Source organism: Macrobrachium rosenbergii, chromosome 5 (assembly GCF_040412425.1).
Source record: "Macrobrachium rosenbergii isolate ZJJX-2024 chromosome 5, ASM4041242v1, whole genome shotgun sequence".
NCBI lineage: Eukaryota > Metazoa > Arthropoda > Malacostraca > Decapoda > Palaemonidae > Macrobrachium > Macrobrachium rosenbergii.
Window position 1 is genome coordinate 28739884 of NC_089745.1, and position 23007 is coordinate 28762890.

Consider the following 23007-nt stretch of genomic DNA (forward strand, 5'->3'; position numbering starts at 1 on the left):
ATCTATTTACATTTTTCAAGGACTTCCTCTCCTCCTTCCCCTCAAAAAAGTTCGGATTACTGACTTTCTTTAGCAACCTATCGTCCTTAATTCTCTCTATATGACCAAATCAACTAATACACGATGGTTCATCCCGTCATCTACGGTAGCCTTTTTACCAGTTCTTCTTATACTCCCATTTCTTGTCCGTCCAATCCTTTTTTCTTTCATTCGCATTCACCATCCTCGCTTCATTACCATAAGGAGTGTTGGCTCAATAATCCTTTCCTGTATTCCAAGTTACCCGAGTCAACAAAAATATCAGCCTCTGTATATTCCATTCACGACTCCTTGTGGATAAATCTTCAGTTGTTTTCCTTACTTCTAACACCTTTCTATCATAAAGATATTAAGCAGTCGTAGGGGAGAACTTCTTGTCTCTAATTCACCCCAATATACGCTTTCTAATATGATAAACGCTTTATATATATATATATATATATATATATATATATATATATATATATATATATATATATATATATATATAATCAAGAACTACAAATGTCGCTTAATATCAAATCCACGCTGCCTCAGGAATATCCCCGATGGGAATTATCACCGAAGGGGAATTTATAAGTGATAAATGGACAGGCACTGCCGAGTCTCGATCCACGACGCAGATGCGTATCCAGCAACTCCAGTCGACGTTACTCCTGAGCTGGAGTTCCTGGATACGCATCTGTGTCGTGGGATCGAGAATCGGCAGTGTCCGTCCATTTATCACTTAAAATTCTCCTTCGGTGATAATTCCCCATCGGGAATATTCCTGAGGCAGCGTGGATTTGATATTAAGCGACATTTGTAGTCTCATGATTGTATATAAATCACGGTGTGATAAAAATGTCATATATATATATATATATATATATATATATATATATATATATATATATATATATATATATATAAATATATATATATATGTATATATATGTATATATACATATATATGTGTGTATGTGTGTGTGTGAGCGTTATGGTTATTACAGATGCATACGTATCATATATCATATATATATATATATATATATATATATATATATATATATATATATATATATATATATATATATAATTATACATATATGTATATAATATATATATGGGTGTGTGTGCGCGCTTATGGGCGCATCTTTACATATATAATCATAAATCGACGGGAGACAATGCCTACTTGTTGACCTAGTTCCCTTTAGCATCCGGGTGGCTGACTAAGTATATTTTAAAGGCAATTACTGTATATTCTTTTCGCAATTGGAATCAAACTGCCGATTCATGATCAGTATAGCGGCAGTAATCTTGGTTAAATTTACAGTCTTTGTTTTTGCTTTGAAATTATTGGACATCTAAATAATTTAACGTTATGCACACGAACGATACCATTCCACATCAAAAAGTATGCTAAGAAATTACTAACATCACTGTTTGTCTATGGAAGGGTGGTTTCATTAAAAATCCTCCAAACTTAGACCCTGTCCAGAGTAGACATAAGCCATTTGCTTTTTGAGGCCTTTCAGTCAGTTGCTCTCCTTGTTACGGATATCCTGAGGCGATTTATTACATGTCGTCAATCTTCATTTTAGGTGGATTTATGGATTTATGTTGCACTCGAGCGTTTAATGGCCCATACTCAATTTGAAGGCATTGTAAACTATGCTATGATTTACGGTAGGCTTTTATTGGTGATCTATTAAATCTTATATCAGGAAATTGGAAAGAAAGAGATGGAGGATATCTAAGGTAGGACATAGGAAGGAGAGAGAGGAGAGAGAGAGAGAGAGAGAGAGAGAGAGAGAGAGAGAGAGAGAGAGAGAAAGGATAAACGAGGTGAAGAGAGGGAAAAGGGCCCTTTCATTTATTCTCATTTCAGGAAGGGCTTAAAAATTTCTTTTCGCTCTGAAATATATGTTTGATGATGATAACTGTGATGCAAAAGCTAGTGTAAACTTCCCCCCAAATTCATTCCTAAGTTTTATAGAGTAGATGGGGAGTTGCTTATGGTTCGTTATTGACATTCTTGTCAATATTTTTAATATTGTTTTTCGGATGGCTTTCATTTTTTTCACTTAATATTGCTTAGGTTATTTTATTTGCTTGTGTACTTTTATCGTCATAAATAAGAGCTGAAGAGGGGGCACCAGTTTAGTCGTAAAAAAATAATGAATATAAGAAAGGCATCTTCATTCTTAAGTTGTCAGAAAAATGGTTACGTTTTGTGCAAAGAATTTTATATTTGCTTTCTGGAGTACATCATTTTGATTTTTTTCCCCAGATTCTGTCCTACATATAATGCATATTCATACTCATTTTTATCATTTTCATCTTCCTATCAAGTAATAATTTGCAGGAGGAAACCAAGTGATTTAAAACTACTTTTTTTTTTTTTGAGTTTTGAGGGGATGCATTATATTTTGGGAAGCAAAGTCATGGCCGTTGCCAACAAAACTTTTGGACTTTTAGGATTTTTCATGCTTTAGACAGTTTTACATTTTCATTTCGGCGAGAATTTGAGGCATGCGGAGTCTGCTGACCCGTGTATTTCAATCTGACGTTCCCTGACAAAATAGTATGTTCACATTTACACGCGCATGCATAACAGCTATGCAATAATGTGTGTATTTTTACGCGAGTTTGTGCCTTTTTTCATTTAGAGCGGTTGGTGATAAACATAAACTATTTTAATGTGAAAATTTACTTTTTTCCTTCTTCTGTTACTGCTTTTAAAAGTTATATTTCAAAAGGAATTTTGTTATTAAATGTTCTTATGATTGATGTGATGTTGAAATAGTTATTGTAAGTACAGCGGATGTCAATGATCACAGTTAGTGTAGTAGAAGGCGACAAGAGTAGTAATAATCTACTGCCTTTACTCTACTATTGTTTCCATTTCTGCTGCAGCTGTAGCCTCTCTAGTACCCGTAACAGTGATGATGATAGTGAAAAAAGCAACTCTTCAGTCCTATGACCTTTAATGTTGTGACGACAGTTGCATAAAACTAATCAATAATCATTAAGTTTTGCAAAAATAAAAAGAAAAAATATGACAAATTTCATCCTTAAGAAAACAATGGAGATTCATGCAAACAGATGAATAAGGAGCATTTATACAAGCAAAGAAATGCACTCAACATTCTAGGGCAATCATCAGAAAAAAGATATCTGTTCTCACACTTGCATGGAGGTGCAATGAAGCGAGGGCGTCTTCAAGCCTAGAGGTATAATTAAGAAAAACGATGGCAAAAAAAAAAAGTAAAGTTTTTCTGGAGCAAACTGGAGAAACCCATGTTTGAATTATTTATCTAATTAGCGGTACAGCAAACGGCGGCGAGAAGATGCTGCTATTCTTTCCTCCTCTTCCTCCTCCTCCTCCTCCTCCTCCTCCTCCTCCTCCTCCTCCTCCTCCTCCTCCTCCTCCTCCTCCTCCTCTTCACACACACTTCTGTTGCCACTCTTGAGAATTACTCAAAGTATCTTGGAAATTTTTCCGATGACGAAAAATGGAAATGAGAAAATTGTTCCTTTTCTTGCCTTTGATAATTTGTTTACTAATGAGACATGACTATTCGGGGAGATAAGTGGTAATGAATGTATAATTTATGTATTTCAGACCCCGTGACCTACCACAATGTCGAGCACGTGGCTCAGTATTTTCTTTTAATTTACTTCATGTTTAGTTTGTCTGACTCATAGTCTTTAATCTATTAAGAACCTTGAATCTTCCAACTGATCCTGATAGATTTCGCAGCATAATTTCATCTGTCATAGCAACCTTGGGATTTTACACTCCATTACCATCGCTGCGCTAATTTGAATTTAAAAAGAAAATACAAACAAGAAATAAAACCAAACTAGAAACGAAACGGCATTGACAGCGACTGAATTTACGATCAATAGAGAGCAGTTTATTTGTTAAATCTAATACGCATATATTTTATAGAGATTGAATTTATTTTTTATAACTAGCACGCTCTACAACAGAGCAACCCCTGCCCCCTTTTAACGGTGCGCTCAGAACTGATTGTACCGCATGTTATTTAATAAATGCATTTGTAAAACTGAAATATGCCATTCTATTAGTTGAATACTGGAGCCCACATTTTTATCAGCAGCATCGCACATAGTAATTTGCACTCGGAAAAATTTGGGGTTATGGGATTTTTGAGGTAGTGAGGGGATTAGAGTGCAAGATATTAATATGTATATATGTATATTAATATGTATGTGTATATATATATATATATATATATATATATATATATATATATATATATATATATATTATATATATATAGGGAGAGGGTGGAATCGGTTTTGATAAGATTATTTGTGGTATTGTACTCTTTTATATATATATATATATATATATATATATATATATATATATATATATATATATATATATATATATATATATATATATATATATATATATATGTGTGTGTTTGTGTGTATATATGTTTGTACATAAATTTATATATATATATATATATATATATATATATATATATATATATATATATATAAATTTATGTACAAACATATATACACACAAACACACACATATATATATACATATATTATATGAAAAGGCAACTTAACACCTCAGATGTATTAATCCATATATTTTTCATCATCCCAAAACCATCGGGAGTTTACTCATTAACGTATTCCTACATAAACAAAATAGCAGACGACGGTGTATATACGATACCAGCAGTAACTACAATGAAAATTACGTTGGGGAGACAGGCAGCTCCATCTCACAAAGATTAATAGAACAAAAAAGATTAGTACGATATGCTTCAGAGAGTTCGGGGATTTCCGTACATATTATAGGTAAGGTCATACAATAAATTGGAGTGGGATTGGGCTGGTTTACAAAAGTAGCTGCCCAAACAGGAGGAAAGTTCTGGAATGTGCCATCATCAGTCCAGCTAACAGTATCAACCTGTCAGGAAGACATTGGAAATCGGATTTCACCGACGAGTTAATCCTTAGGTGTTCCTTCGGTTACGCCCACCAGACTCGACGCAGGCGGGAGTTAACGAGGCCCAAAACCTTAGGGAATAACCTATTTTCCATACACCCCGGGTCAACTACATATAACTAACTACAGATAACTAACCCAGCATCAAGGTTCATCATCAGCGAGTCGATACCTCGACATACACTGACGCTCTCCTGCAGGACCCACTCTGAGTGGGTGCTGCTCTCCTGTATCCTGTACGTTCTCACACGTCTTCGACTGCATCTAGCTATCACTTGTACGATCTCATACTGATTCAAACTTTCACCTTCCCATTTTAACACATCCATTGTATCCACACTCTCACTATTTCAACCCTTCTTACTCCACAAACACTGTAGAAACTGCGTATCTCGATCACCTTTCACATTTTCTCTTTCATTTGAGTTCATTGTCCACTCCAGATTCATAAATGTTTGTTGCCCAACAATCCACAACTCTCTGAAATTTGCCGCTGCTTACTCTACTCTTCTCTTCCAAACTTTTTGCAGAGATACTGCTACCTTATTGTCCCACCTATTCTAAAATCCCCCGCTTCTCTTCTGGCATTGTCCATTACACTTTTGTCATATAAATCAGCGCGTTCTCGTCTTCCTCATCTATACTTACTTTCATTCATCAATTGTCCTAGCTTCCATTTACTCCTAGCCTAACTCTTCCTAACATTGGTTTTGTAACTTTAAACTTTATAGGCATAAGAGGTTTCGATAAAGTAATTCACTAGGCTGCACAGCTTTTCTTCGGCATCACTAGTTAATACTCAAAAGTAAGCATCAGCTGCCCCACACTAAATTCACGACCTCTTTAATTTTCAACCATGATTTGCTCTTGTATCTTATGTCCCTTTTTACTTTTTGTCATCACACCATTTGTAAAATAACTGTATAGTAATGGAGACAACGCAACCTTGTCTAAGATCCACTTTCACTTAAAACAAGTATCTCACTTTGTTTATCACATTTGAACACACGCACACACACACACTATATATATATATATATATATATATATATATATATATATATATATATATATATATATATATATATATTATATTATACACACACACTCACACACACACACACACACACACACACATATATATATATATATATACTGTATATATATATATATATATATATATATATATATATATATATATATATATATATATATATATATATATATATATATATATATATATATAAAATGTTCTTTATCCGATAACTTGAAATACGCCCTCATGGTACTGGTCCTGTTGCTGGCTTTGGAAGTATAAAAAACTTAGGGGAAAAGTTAATACAATAATGTTCGACTGTGATTTGGTGCAAGCTAGAGAGAGAGAGATTCTTCGTTCAAAGTAAAGTATTACTTGCGAACACTGAAGCGAAGTTAATAGTTCCTTTACCAAAAAATTTCTCTTACTCTGTGTTTGTGTGTTTGTTTGCTTTTGAACAAGTTTTTCAATATTTTAGACTCTTAGGGATTGACCACGATATGGATTAATTTTGTTGCTAAGTCTTTAGCGGTACGTCGAGGTTTCCGTTTTATGCTCCTAATATAGTCGGTTGTTCACTAAGCATTATGAACTATATTCCACCATTGTCCAATTACTCACTTATTTTTTCAGTCAGTAAGTTTTCAGTGATCATGAATTATATTTGTGGATCGGGACGTTAAGTTTTTATTGGTTTTATCGTGTTTCAGAGGTCCTGTTATACTCGAGCACTTTGCCACACTTTTGGGCCACCTTTGGGGAAAGGCCGGCTCTATCTGACCCAGACACTAACTATAAGATGTTTACTTTTAAAACTGAAAAGGAAGCATTTTCGAGTATGATTTGGAAGTTATTGTTCAGTACGGACGGGATATTATCTCTTAATTCCAGTTAATCGCTATTTTTCTTATTGGGTATCTTGGTAGCGAGAGTATTAATTTCACTGGACGTATATTGAGGGATCCACGTTGTTATCAAGTTTGACTTTATTTTGTAATGAAAAATTGATGGTTATTGTATTCCTGTTTGTACAATATATGAAGATGTATGTGTGCAGAGCGCATGTATATGCAGTTGTATACGTAAACCCTAGTGTGTATTATCTGATGTGATCGTTAAAACCAGCCCTGGAATTTAATTATTGCAACTAAAACGATTATTTCATGCACAGTGACTCATTTATTTAGATGCTTATGTTTATTCCTAAGGGGTTTATGTTTTATTACCTTTTACTGAATAATTGAAAGCTGGGCGCAATACTGGGACTCAGTTTGGTGTAAGACCTTCATTTAACTTTAATACATACGGTGTTATGTTTACCAAGGCAATGTCAGCAAATACGTCCTTCTGTATACTGAATGAATATTATCATCTTTGACTTATTTCTATATGCAATCAGTGCTATTCGTGGTTTTACTGTGGCTAATCCGCAGTCTATTATGAATGCCAAATTCAGGAAAGGTATTATTTACTTACTTGTGACATATCTGCTTAAACTGTTGTAATAAAAATACAAGGGTGTATTAACAAGAGGTCATTAAGGTCCTGAATATTTACTTTATGCAGTAAATGGCTACAGTAGATCCTTAATAGTTTGTTCAGCAGTATCATGTTATATTGCACATTTAGGAAACGCAACAGTTACTCTGTTGTAACCAATTTTTACCCAGTGTTTTAATCGAACATGTGCGGTTTTCTTGTCTGCGGGGACGTGTGATGAATTGGTAATTATTGCTGTTTCGGTGAACACTGATTGTTTTCATTTCATGACTGACTGCCATGGATCGGTGAATTAAAATTTGATCTTGTGTCTTGCTCCATTTTCCATTTCTTATTTTATTGCTGTCGTGTCTATTCAGTGCAGTCTCTCTCTCTCTCTCTCTCTCTCTCTCTCTCTCTCTCTCTCTCTCTCTCTCTCTCTCTCTCTCTCTCTCTTATAGAAACATTCTTTTTTTCCTTATTTCTGTGATTGGAACTAGCAAATATCTGCTTAGAGGTACGTATAGTGACTTGACTATTTTTTTTAGTGGTTTAAACTAGTTTTCAACTTTGTAAGCATATCGGACGAGTACCCTTTTAAAGGAAGGTAGTAATTTTATCTATTTAGAATTTGCTAGATTTTTTCAGTTCAGTCTACCTGGGAAAGACTGCTGGAATTGGCACTTATTTCTTTAGTAAATAAAGGTTAAAAGGAAAGAAACTATTTTCAGTGATAAATGATTAAAAGTCATAGAGGTAGTTATAGAACATACAACCGAGCTGATTTATTTATTTATGTTTTCGACGTGAACGATGGCTGAATAAAATAAGAAAGAATGCAAAAAAGAAAGCTTTGCAATAAAACATATTGTCATTTAACAAATGAGTATTTCTTATGGCGAAAATTTTGAGGGATGATCAGTGAATTTGCAGTTATTGTGGAAGAAAATTTAATCGTAGTAAGGGGCTATTTCCAGTTAAGGTAATCGTTGGAATTCATCCATCTAAGCTTCTTTACTTTTCCCTTCCGGAGGAGCAAAGAGAATGAAACTAACGAACAACTCTACCAGGCTGTTAGGGGACTGCTGCAGAAGTCACTAACGCCAAAGGGCTAGCTAGACTGCCTCACCTAAAACCTATACATATTTTTTCTGGTACATCGCTGATGTTTTTCTTTTTTTCCCTTTTGTAAAATCGCTCTTGGAATACGAATATACTGGACAACGTGCGGAGGCTAAAAATCTTGAGAGTTGTTTTTATTCAAACCGGCTTAGAAAAGTCAGTCGAGAGCTTTTTCATTTTCTTTTTATCCTGCTCTGGCAGGCGACTTTTAATAAACTCAATCATTCAGTTTGCACCTGATTATATGCCTTTGTCATAGGAGAATTTTTATGAAAATAAGCGAGGAGCGCCGTCAAGAATCCATCCCCATTTGCAGCATTTCATAATGCACGATACACGTTCATGTCGAGATGTAATATTTCAGAGAGATTTGACTCCGAAATCCGATTTATTCTTTTATTTTTTCTCCCTTTTCTTTATCCTACATGTATGTTCCATTTAGCTGGAAAAATATTCTAAGAGTAAAGCGTTGTCCCAGTTTTTTCAAGTGATATTAAATTGATATTTTTCATATAGATATTTTTGAGAATTTTTAGTCTACAATGACATCTTTAAAATTCTTTGTCTCGGTTCATATTTTAATATATTTTCATCCCGAGTTACATCTTTACGAATATTTTGTAAGGTGAAGAGACCAGACAGATACCATCATCATCTGCGTCATCGCCTCTAACACAAATGTGCCTCTGTAAAATTTCCTTCACTCTCGTCTTTCCTGTGCTTTATCTTCCACAAATCTCCAGTCATCTCCAGCCTCCAGTCTTAGATCCCCAGGACTGGGACATTCGGCCAGCAAATGTCTCAGTTAAGGGGACAATACATTAATCGCAGAACGGATGATTATCATCTGACGCTAAGAACCCATAGTTTCCAGTCTGCTTAGCATATAAAGGTATGGCCAAGGAGATACTGACGTCGTAATACTGTGCATCTGGTTTGTTTCGATGTTTTCGAACGGGACTGCCTGAGACCTTTAGTTTTACACACAATCCTAAGGTAACAGGGATCTTCTGGGTTCTGGAGAGGTGACTGCTGGCTTAGCAAGTTGATCAGCGCGCTCATTCCCAAGGACCCCAGCATGAGAAGGCACCAGCAAAAATTCACTTCTCTACCTCTTCTTTTGATTACCAGCAGCCCTATGCATGAGTAAGACAAGAGGAGATTTGATTGAGGTAATTTTTTCAAAACAGCTGAAGACTGGAGGTGGTCCCTGAGGATCACCTCAAAAGATGGAAGAAGAGCTAAGCGGAGCACCAATCATGACAGAGGCCATGGACCGGTCAGACAAGAAACTAGGAGTGAGTTTAGAGAGAGTTGTAGCGCATCATGCTGGGGATTTACTGACTCGACCTCTTCTACTTAAGCCAATTTTTCTGAGCAGATAAACATCAATAATAGTAGTTTTAATCATCTTTTTGTATATCATTTAATGTTTTAACATTTTTATCATAATGTTTATAAAAATTCCCGATAACTGACACATCACACGTTGTTGTTTTAACCATTCAATTGTTGCTGACTTCTTAATGAAATAATTGCATATCTAATATGGATATTTTAACTTTTTAACATTGTGCGTAAATGTATGCCAATTCAGAATTTTTCCACTTACGTGTAAAGCATACTATTGACTACACTCAGTCCATTATATATATATATATATATATATATATATATATATATATATATATATATATATATATATATATATATATATATATATATATATATATATATATATATATATATATATATATATATATATATATATATATATATATATATATATATATGTACATATAAATGTATATGTATATATATATATATATATATATATATATATATATATATATATATATATATATATATATATATATTGTTTATTCATATGTATCACAGATATATATTGTATAATGTACGTCAATAAATTTAATTTGCAATATTGTTATGCATAATGAATTGAGATCTCATTAAAAGCTTTTTTCTATCACACTTTCATTTTCTTTATTCTTTAGGGCATACTAACTATCTGTCTTGAATCTTTTATTCTGTATTACAAGGCATTTGAAATATGCATTGCCAGATGAATCTAAAATTATTAATGATCCCTCGCGCTAAGTGCCTTTTGCTGTTATCCTGATTACCGTTGACGTTTCCAAATTAAAAAATAATTGAGTTTTAGCGTTCAGAAATGATACCCCTCTTCATTAATGCCTCCGAGCTTGAAGTCAGTTTGTCGCAGCCCGTGTTTTCACAGCGAATCTCTCCTGAAGTGAATGCCCGTGTTTTTGTTTTATTTTGTTTTTGTTTCTCTCTCTCTCTCTCTCTCTCTCTCTCTCTCTCTCTCTCTCTACCATAGAGTGGATGTTTTTATCCGTGCATTTTCTGTCCATCACTGCAGAACGTATCGTAGGAATTCGGAACTTACCACCCACGTCAGTGAGCATTCCGCCCCGCCAACGTTTGTAAACTTAATTATTACTCTGGCAACTCAGTCCAATGCAGATCTTATTTTTGAACCTTCCTACTCTCACTAGAGTTAGGGCGCCTAATCAGTTTTTCATCCTTATTCGCATCATAAATGTGGAACTCCCTTCCCTCAGTCACTTTTCCTAAATCCCAGGTTGAGAAAACTTTATTTTTCGCCATATAAGACGAGAATACATATCGCTTTTAATTATACACCATAATTTCTTTATGACCGGTTTTGTTTTATTTGTTGGCATTTCTCGGTCTTTTTAGAGGTATCACTTTTTGTTTTCATGAGTTTTCTAATGTCGTCTTTCAGTATTCATATATAAAGGTTTAATTATAAATGTCAGGAGAATGAGTCCTTCAAGTGAACGGACATAATCTTTGTAAATATATGTAGTTGCTTCGTCATGACACAACCATCTCTATATGTGTATATATATATACATACACATATATATAATATATATATATATATACAGTATATATATATATATATATATATATATATATATATATATATATATATATATATATATACATATACGGTACATTTATAAAAACATTAAGCTACATAAGTCGTTTAATAACCAATTCGCTCTACCCAGGAAATAATACCGAAGGGAAATTATAAATGATATGTGGTTCGTCACCTGACAGGAACGAACTGCTGAACAGTTAGTACCAACTACGTTCAGTGGACGCTCTCAACCACCCGGCTATGTATGCATATGTGTGTATATGTGTTTATGTGTATATTGCATATATTGTGTGTGTGTGCGTATATATATATATATGTATTATATATGTATGTATGTATTATAATAAATTTTAAAAACTTGAATTTAACACATGAAGTCTATTATTTCGGCTAATACTACTTTAACCCTGAACAGAATGTAATATGAAGTACGTGGCAAAAGTATTTATAGTACCCTTACACACTCAACAGTGATGAGACCTGAAGTATTGCCATTGGAAATATATGGTTTTCATCTGGTAATTTTGTATGGGTCTTTAAATTTTGTCAAAAAATGTAATTCATATATATATACATATATATATATATATATATATATATATATATATATATATATATATATATATATATATATATATATATTTATTTATATATATACATATATATATATATATATATATATATATATATATATATATATATATATATATGTGTGTGTGTGTGTGTGTGTGTGTGTGTGTGTGTAGTGTGTGTATGTGTGTTTATGCATCCTTGATGGGCACTACTAATACTAAGCATTCAGTTATCCATCAGTCTTCAAGTCGCGAGACGTGCCATATTCCTCGTCATTGCCACCGCGTGCCATTTGCTATATTTAGAATGATGAGCAAACGGTAGGTCACCGAATTAATTAGCTATTCAACTAAGATGATCTCAGCACTGCCAATCAGAGACGATGGCGAAGGCTCGTCGAGTATGAAAACTTTCTCAAACTTTCCCTGTCGCTCTTTGGGTGACGACAAGCGTTTATTCAAGGACCTCCCGTCAACTTAATCCCAGCAAGCTTTTATATCTTGGTGATGCTTCTCTCTTCTCTCTCTCTCTCGCTCTCTCTTGTCATTCAGGTTTTTTGTTCTCTTGCTTTCTGTATTTTCTGTATTGGAATCTTCGTCTTGTTCATTCAGTTTGCCTTCCCGCTTACTCTTGCTCATCAAAACTTTCATGCCGTTGAATATCGAAGTTAAAGGAAAGACCCAGGATATTGGGGATACGGAATTTGGCTTCAAGATATAATTTTCTTTGGTTAAGGCTCCAGACATATTCAAGTTCCTGAATATGACCTAAGAAATTGGTATTCCTGGAATATGGCTTAGGCATTTAAGACTTAAAAGCATGACGCGAAAGACAATGAAGTGCCAGGTTAGTGGCCATAGTGTTATGATTTCACGAATAGTCTTTCGGTGTGCTTCTGAAGTGTCTGCCATTGTCACTGATGAAGCTTGTGTTAGGAAGGAACTTTGCGTAAAAGAGAAATGCACAGAGGACGCGGTATACCAGGAGGAATCGAAGTGCGACTTTGATTTATAGATATGTCAGATATTTACTAATGAATAAAGTCTTACCTGAGTTGACATTAATGTGACTCTCTCTCTCTCTCTCTCTCTCTCTCTCTCTCTCTCTCTCTCTCTCTCTCTCTCTCTTTTATCCACAGCACGACTTTACTTTATATTAGCCCTGATACTAAGATAAATTCTATACGAAGGGGATATTATCAACTGTTTTTTATGTTCTATTACCGTGTGAACGATATGGCTGGCCGTGTGAAGGTAGGAAAAGGCCCAATTATATTTATGCCAGCACGCTGCCTAGCCGAACGCAAATCGTATGGGTTAACACTTAACTAGGTCAGAATGAATCAGGGGCGTCTCCTAGAAAAGAAGTATTATGGGACAGGCCAGTGGGAGATAAGAATAATTGAAGTACAACATTGAAACATTACATAGAGGAATATGAGAGCGAAGGCTCAAAAAATTAAATCATCGTTTCAGAGTGAAGAGTAGCCCAGAACAGTGGTGACAGAAATGGCATTTAAGATCAGTATGTCTGAGTTTTTAACTTTCTATGTTTTTGGTATTGTCAAGAGAATAAGGATCTTTTTACTATGGAAAAAAGCAGGCTTCATAATATAATGAGACACCAGAGACACACCTAAGATACTTTCTAACTTAAAAACAGCCCTTGATGCGGATACGGCAGAAGATAACTGATATTTCCCAGTACATTTTGGTTTGCTGCGAAAGTTCTGGAAATCCTTGTTGGCTATTTTCATTTGTGTCTGATCCGAAGAGAAAATTACTTATACCTCAGAAAAGCCTTTTCAAGTCAGTACCCTAAAATTTCTCCTGGCAATGGAATGAAACAAAGTATTTTTCATGACTGGGAGGCACCGAATAATTAGAATAATTATATATATATATATATATATATATATATATATATATATATATATATATATATATATATATATATACATATATATACTGTATATTTATATATAATTGTGCGTGTGCATGTGTTTTCGATTAACATTAGCATTGTGATGATTTTACTTTCGTCATGTCTAGGAAAATCATATGATTAAAGCGTCCATCAACATCGATGTCTTTCTTTTATGTGAAATTTACCTTGCTGCTTAAGAATCCGCATACCATTTATTAGATTCGATGCTTGTTTGCAGTTCCTTTTCCTTCTAAATAGGGAATTAGACAAATTCTGTTCTTCGCTTTTGTATATTTTTCTTTTCCTTATTTATCAGGTGCTATTTTCTTTACAGCAAATCTCTTATTTTATTTCATCTAAGTACTGAGCGTTCATCTGCGTGTCCTGTGTTCGTGTCTATTCATATTCATACGAATGTTGAGCAAATACTCCTCCCTCCATGCCCACACCCCAACCACCCGTTCCACTTTTAGGTCTCTTTCTCTTTCAACTTATATTTGCTTCGTATTTTTCATTTTTTTTGTGACGAGTGAAGAGTAACTCTTTAAAGAGCGACACTCAGTCGGGTGTCGATGACATTTCCCTCAAAATTCCTCAGTTTTCAATTACAATTTTTATCTTGCCGTATTTGTCAGTTTTGTCACGTTAAACACAATCGAAAGTCTTCTGTCGTCCGTCGTTAATTATTCGTCAGTCATATCAGTGTTAGTGATACTTTTCTTTCGATTGATCATGCTGAGGTTCCTGTCATCTTTTGATCTGAAATTAGATAATGGGAACCCTTCAAGGTGTTTTCAGCTTTAGTTTTTTTTTTTTTTTCTGTAGTTAATCAGCATGTACTTGTCTTTGAAAAAATGTATATGGTTTTCTTCTGATATATTACTTTTCATTTAATTAATTCGCAATTATGGTTGAAATAATTGATCGAATAATTATCAGAACGTCATACTTCGTCACAAAAACAGCTTCTGGTATCATATTTAATTCAGTCTGCACAAATTGCAAAGTTTCCAAAAATATCTGATACCTTCGTACTCTTTCAGTCGTGAAGTAGAAAGATACTTATTTACTAGGCATTATGAAAAGTAGGAACTGGAATGAAATCTTACATCCTTTTAATTATTTTTGGTTTGTGTCCAATTCTCCCGCACCTCATATATGGCATTAAGGGCCTGGGCTGGGGATTGTGGTGGTACGAGGAGGGGTCCCATGTTAATTGATGACAAGCAATTAATTCCAGTGGGCTCAAACTGTAACGTCCCATTAAAGCTCGAGTTATATAGGCGTGGAACTTTTTTTATAGGAAATGAAAGGGACTTTGGGACTTTTTCCTATTAAATGAAATTATTTTCATCTTTTATCATCAAAGCTTTTGATGTCCTCATCCTCCTCCGCATTGATTTTCCGTCATTGTTTAGTACTTGTTTTGTCTGCTCTTCTTTGTCACAAGATTTCTGTTCATCTCTAGGTTCCCATTTGGGCAGATTATAGTGGCTGACTCTTTCATTAAAGGCGCGAGTGAGCGCGCGCGCGCGCGCGAGAGAGAGAGAGAGAGAGAGAGAGAGAGAGAGAGAGAGAGAGAGAGAGAGAGCCTGACAGTAAAGTAAATAAATGCATCTCATTAGCAATATTATTAACGTATAAAAGAGAGAGAGAGAGAGCAGGGTGCGGAAACAATTTCTACTTGAACCTGTACATAAATAAAAAAAAAAAAAAAATCTGAAAACTCTGGTAGGGATAATAAGAATTTTGCCTTACAACCAAATCATTTTAACCAAGTTCAAGTGTACGGTTCACGGGAAAGAAATCATCACTTAAAAGTAGTAATGGATATTATTAACTTTTCTACCGAACCTAACGTTTATATTTTTATCCCATTCCAACTAATGTTATCCTATGAGTTCTGCGGCCAACTGGATTCTTGAAGGTGAGGTCACCCTGAAATATTAGCAATCCAGTGTAAAAGAACTAATGTCGAATTCCATTGCTTCCTTCCGTCAAAACCCGAAAAAGAACCCGTCAGAGTAGCTGGAATGATTTAGTTACGGTAACTGGGAAGAGTAATAGTGAAAAAAAACCTTGGATGGGAAATGATTCCTTTTTTTTTTTTTTTTTGTCAGAGATATACGTTTACTAAACCCCCGAGCATAGATGTACCTGTTTACATGAAATGCGTAAATGCATGTATCACAATTGCATTTTTTTTACTTGCACGGCTATTAAACTGCGATCCAGTTATGCACGAATACGTTTGTTCGCGCGCTTACGTACACATAAACACAAACGAGATAGCGTGAGTAGTGTTGCGCTGAACAGCTGATCCTCCTGATATACGTTCAAATCCGGGGGTAGAGCGAGAGATTTTCCATACCATCCCCAAATTTGGATTGAAAGTTTCCAAGGAATCGAGAACTTAGGTGTTCATCGTACATTTTATATCGTAGTTACACACAAACATGCATGTATACAAATATGCATATATATATATATATATAGTATATATATATATATATATATATATGTATATATATATATATATATGTATATATATATGTATATATATATATATACTATATATATATATATATATATATATATATATATATATATATATGTATATGTATATATATATAATACATATAATTTATATTTATATATATATATACATATATATTTATATTTATATATAATATATATATATATATATATATATATATATATATATATATATATATATATATATATATATATATATTTATATATATATACACACACATATATATATACACACATATATATATATATATATATATATATATATATATATATATATATATATATATATATATATATATTCTCATAGCATTTATTTATTATGCTAGCCTCATTTTCTTTGTATTGTTTTGAAGGCTATTTCAGTGCCATGAGCAGTTATTTTGTTTTACGGACACAATTACTTCTAAGTAACTGCTTTGAGAAAAGTATTCTCCTTTCATCGTAATTACATTTATAACTACCTCTGTGTCTCCAGTAAGCATGTCTTGATTTGATATATTTATTAAGAAACTGTATTTGTCGTAAGCAAGTACAGTAACCGTAAATTCCAGAATGTATGATATGTAATCCAGCCATATTTTAATCCTTCATGATTACAGAAATTTATCTAAATGCGAATGAAAAATATGTGAGAGTGAATGGAAGGGGTGATATATAGAAAAGTTAAATGTGAACAAACAAAATCTTTGTCAGGTATCCTTGCTGGAAAGGCTAGGCCAGTTTCGCTAACGAAGGTCTAAAGGATTTTTACTCCTAACGAGAACAGACCACGCATGAAACTGTTGCCAAATGCATTCAGACAGAAGGATGCCAAGCATTTTCTTATTTTTTTCTATCTGGAAGTATCTGGCAACTGTATCAAGTTCAAGCGGCCCTTCCTTGATAGTAGTTTGAATGCTGCTCTCTGTTGTATATGAGGTAATACCGAAAGGCATCCCTCTGGGTTGTCTTTTGTTCGTTGTGGGAGCATGCCATTTTTGGAATGTTAGCGAATATTATAAGCAGGATATCATTATATCTGCATTTACCAGAATTGAAGGAATATAATGGATGAGGGGAAGTGAAATGCTTTCATTTAGAATAACAGTCCGGTTAGAGTCCTAAGCCAGTCAACACCCTGGTTGTTACTCGCCCTAGTCTACTAATTTTCACGTGCATAATTTACTGCTTAGGTAAAAAAGCTTGCACTGGGAATCCGGGCCTGTCCCCTTAATTAAATAGACCATTACCATGAACACTAGCCCACTAGTGTGTATATCGTGTATGTAAACTTCCAGATATAATTATTACTTTCTTCCGTATGTGAATTTAGATGATTATTGCCTTCCTGTGTGGGAGTGAGCAACTCTTACGCATAAATTTAAGGCATCCTTCCATACGACCTACATTTAGACTGGCTGTTGCCCGCCTGGAGCCAACCTCTTTCAAAAAGGATACGGCAATATTGCTCGATTGCATAGTAATAACCACAGATGCAGACACAGTCAGTATTCCGTGAAGACTGATATTTTCAAACTTCGAGCCTGTCGGGCTTTTTTCTTTAGAACATAGAAAAATAGAATATCATCTTATTGTTGTCTCTTAAACAGCATTGATTTTTATTTTAAATATATAGTGATTACTGTATTGTCTTTGCTGCGGCAGAAAAGTGGGCATGGTGTATAAGTTCATTCTCTGGTATAGCAGATGCATCAGGTCTTCATTTGAAATCGAGCAAACCATTCCTATATAAGTCAGAACTATAATGAAAATCAAATAAATTCCCTTCTATAAAGCAGAAACACAGGGACTTGTTTAAGGTAGCTGCAGAGGTTGATCAAGAGGTATTGTCATGAGAGAAAAGTAAGAAAAAACACTTCCGAGACCTCATACAGAAATAGCAAGTGTACCTGCTACTGTCACATACAGTATTTCATTTCACTCTCTCAGCCGTTCTCCTTTTCCTAGCTTCAGGAACCTTTTCTACTCCTTCCGAAACAGCATAGGAAAAAGCGATGTATGAAGGAGGCCCCTAAATTACTTATAAGTGAAAGCTACAATCTGGCGCCCAGGTTGGTTAGAGCAAGTCCTCCATCCACTTTATATACGCATTTAATATCTTAAGTGCATCTTTAGAAGTCCCTCTTCAAAGCAATTATACCTCATGTTTGTTCCCCTTTTGTTATCAAGAAGACAATGGCCGTTAGTTAATGCTCTTTCTAGCTTAACCCTTAGCCTTGCCTTTTGTATCATTGCCGTTGTTATCATTTTTGTTGTTGTTTCTGAAGATATTGTTGTTAGATAATAATATTAACTACAGCTTATGAGCAGAGGGAGGAACTGTAGTTGTGGTGGTTGTTCTGAAGAAAAATCAGTTTTGTTGTCACATTGAGATTTACCAACGAAGGAAACAAACCAAACTGTTTTGCATTGATATCGAAACCTTAATTAGATACACGTTAATTTAAATCTTTATGTGACTTTAGTCAATAAACGATATGTGGATGGATGTAAATATAACAGGACGGTGTGATATACATTGCTGTACTGCATAGATTATTATTCTGTTAAAAGCGATGTAAGCAGTAATGGAATTTATGGTAATGTGCTGAGGATGACAGTTATTACTGTAGACAGATGATAAATGAGTATCACAATGCTGTATCTGCTGTTCTTCATTATAATGCTATATATAAATGCATGTTTGTGCGCTAACAACGATAGCAACGATCATTTTTAAATTATAAAGAAATTTATGGACGTTATTGTTAATAATATAAATCTTCCAAAACATCTGGATTGAACTAGCTATGCAAAGGAGAAAATTTAAACTGTTTCAAACAGACTTTAATTCATTTCATGCACATTTTAAAACAAACTAATTATGTGTAGTTATATTTTAAAACAGACTACTCCAGTATAGCTTCATTTTAAACCAAAATAACGCAATGTCATTTGTGATTTCTGAGAACAGAAATAAAAAAAAATTATACAGAACATATACAAGTATCACTCAAAATACCTTTTATCCGAGTGAGTGTTGTAAGACCAGTTTCAAATCGCGAAACCGTGTTCCCCTTGCATAATAATTAGGACAACACTTGCGAGAGAAACACCTTTGTGAGATGGTTAGAAGCAAAATAAAAAAAACTACAAAATCGTACAATCAAGAAAAAGAAATCGTTCGCTAGAAGCAAAATAAAATACCTACAAAATCGCACAGCCAAGAAAAAGGAGAAAAAATTGTACAATCTTACTTTAATTGTATTGAGCTTTCCTATAGCAGAAATGCCTTTCCAGGCTTATGAATGTAGATGAATATACTAAAAGGTGTCAAGATTATAATGCTAGGAAATGAAAATTTAAAGTTAAAATAAAAATACGGCCAAAGGAACAAGGCATTTCAGAACATTATTTGTAAGAGGGTGCAGTACACCTTTATATTAAAAATGTTCAGGGTGAATACTAGAACTATTAATGTTATTCGTATTATTTCAGTAGTTGTACATATTTCAAAGTATTAACTGTTCAAAAGATAGAATTTAAATGATATAGTGATTAAATAAAGGTATATTAAAACTACGAAGAGAAGATTCACCAAGGGTATTGCCTCTTCTATTACGTAAACTGATTACCCCAGCAATGTTGACAAGGAGCTTCTTTATTGCACCACCCCGTTATCATCTCATTGTTTATCACGGCATAGGAACCTCGACGTCAGAATGCTCTCTCTCTCTCTCTCTCTCTCTCTCTCTCTCTCTCTCTCTCTCTCTCTCTCTCTCTCTCTCTCGTTTCGTTTTAACGGCTACTTTCTTACAAATGTTCTTAAAGATTAGTAAGTTCTCTCTCTCTCTCTCTCTCTCTCTCTCTCTCTCTCTCTCTCTCTCTCTCTCTCTCTCTCGTATTTTTTCATTTTTATGCAAGTGAATTGATAGGGAAATAATCATTCCATTGTCAACGTCGGGAAGGGCTGAAGGAATTTCAGTCAATATTGATTACCATTTCAGTGATTGTTTTCGCCACATATCGATTGCGGATACTGAAAACTGTCTTAAAAGCAAAGTGCAGTATTTTCCCCTTAGTAGGTCTAAATGGTGAAATGTTTTTATTGGGACGTTAATGTTTTTAGACGTATATTTTGTAAATTTTCAGTAGTAATCCTTTTCGCCTAGTAAGAGGTTCATTGTGAGATCACACAAGACCAGTCAGAAGTCACTGACACATTTATCATTATGTATATATATATATATATATATATATATATATATATATATATATATATATATATATATATATATATATATATATACTGTATATATGTGTGTGTGTGTACATGTATATATACTGTATATATATGTATGTTTATACATGTATACATAATATATATATATACAGTATATATATGCATGTATCTGCGTAAGAATTATATCACATTTAAGAAAAGCTAAGTACCAGCACGCTAATCTAAAATATATTTATATGAGATCTCCCCTGACACACTTTTTAGTCCTTGGTTCTGGTCCTCAAAGCATAAAACTTTTAGATCTGAACTGAAGTCATTGTGGAAATACGGTTTTTCAAAATTCAAAACTATGAAATATTTGAATTCGACTATTGCGTTACTGAAGGCTGCTGAAATGAATCACGAAACGTTAAAATTGTTCCCATCTAGCTTTACTTAAAAAAAAAAATCCGAAACGGCTTGTCATTCCAATACGCTCAAAAAATAAAATCCTTATATGTGTATTTCCGTTTGTTCAGTTTTACACGATGTACATATATATATATATATATATATATATATATATATATATATATATATATATATATATATATATATATATATATACATATACATATATACATATACACACACACATAAGTGTATTTGTCGCATTTCAACGACATTACACTCATTTCGTATCAGATATGGCAATCACGAACATCAAAATTATTACATCAAATTGCACCCTCGATTACAATGTTGGGAAATCTCAAAACAGTGAATGATCTACATTAGGTTATTAGGTTTCATCTAATGCACACACACATACTATATATATATATATATATATATATATATATATATATATATATATATATATATATATATATATATATATATATATATATATATATATATATAATATTCAGGTATATTCAAACACACATACATACATTTGTGTGTGTGTGTGTGAGAGAGAGAGAGAGAGAGAGAGAGAGAGAGAGAGAGAGAGAGAGAGAATGTGAAAATTATCATAAAAGATGTCTGCTGAAAAAGGAACGAATTCGTTATATTTTGTTTCGAAGAAAAGATTTTCGCAATTTTATTGATATTCTTGGCCCCTAAAATAGAAAATAAATTACTATTATAAATAACTCCATGCACGTTTGAAGTGGTCAAGCTGTGAGAGGTTTATAAAGTATATTTTGGTTTTCAAATTGTTGGGCTTGTATTAAATATGATTGTAAATATGTAATTCGACAGGTATGAGATCTGCGTGTTAACGTATGATTATACTAATTTGTATGTTTCTTATATTTATGCCATACAAGCCCATGTATAAGTTAATGTTAACATAGTATTGCTGTTAAGCACTATGATTATGAGGAACAGCGATGAAATTATCTCCATCTAAAATTTGAACCACATTAATAAAAAGCTTTTTTGTACATCAAATGTTTTCGAAAACCAGTAAATATTAAATAACATTAAACGCAGAAGATTTTCATCTCACATCACTGCAACGTAAGCAGGAACTCGTGTTGAACTTCATCTCCGGAACTTTCGGTGACCAAATTTACGCGGAAAATGTGCATTTCAACACTTAAAGAAAAGAAAGGGCTTTGATATAAGAAAGATATAAGAAACTGAAAACTCACTTTGGTATTTTCTCTAGAGGATGCAATCAGGCGCTATGTCAATCTCGCACCGAGTGTCAAGTGCATTCTGTCATTGCAGCGTCTTTAAAAGAATCATGTCATCACTATGTACTTTAAACCAGGCGGGCTCGCCTTCTCCGTGAAACACAATTCACGAGTACCAACTGACACCACAGCTTGCCAGGCACACACTGGCAGCGTCTCTCACGTCCGCCAGCCAAAGCCCGGTGGCACTTTGGGTCGCGGCCGCAGTTATCGTACCGCATCTAGGAAGGCGAAAACTGTCCGGAATTAGACTGCCCGTGTGTCTTTTATTTTAATTGTATCAGAAGAGTATTAATATTATTCAAGTGCAATAATGGAAATGGGAATTATTTTATTTCCCTTTTTTTTTTTTTTTGTTTCGGTATCTAGTAATTTTGAATTCTCTCTCTCTCTCTCGCTCTCATAAATACAGACAGGAATAGGAAG

The 23007-nt window shown here is 33.9% G+C and overlaps 1 protein-coding gene across 1 annotated transcript in view; it reads right to left on the reverse strand.

The window, feature by feature from the left end:
* LOC136838631 (uncharacterized) overlaps nt 1–22732 on the reverse strand; it is a 259640-nt gene extending 236908 nt beyond the window's left edge. Inside the window, exon 1 of the mRNA XM_067103920.1 lies at nt 22537–22732. The gene's annotated coding sequence lies outside the window, so the exon portion shown is untranslated. The remainder of the gene's footprint in view (nt 1–22536) is intronic.
* Nucleotides 22733–23007: the final 275 nt, after the last annotated feature.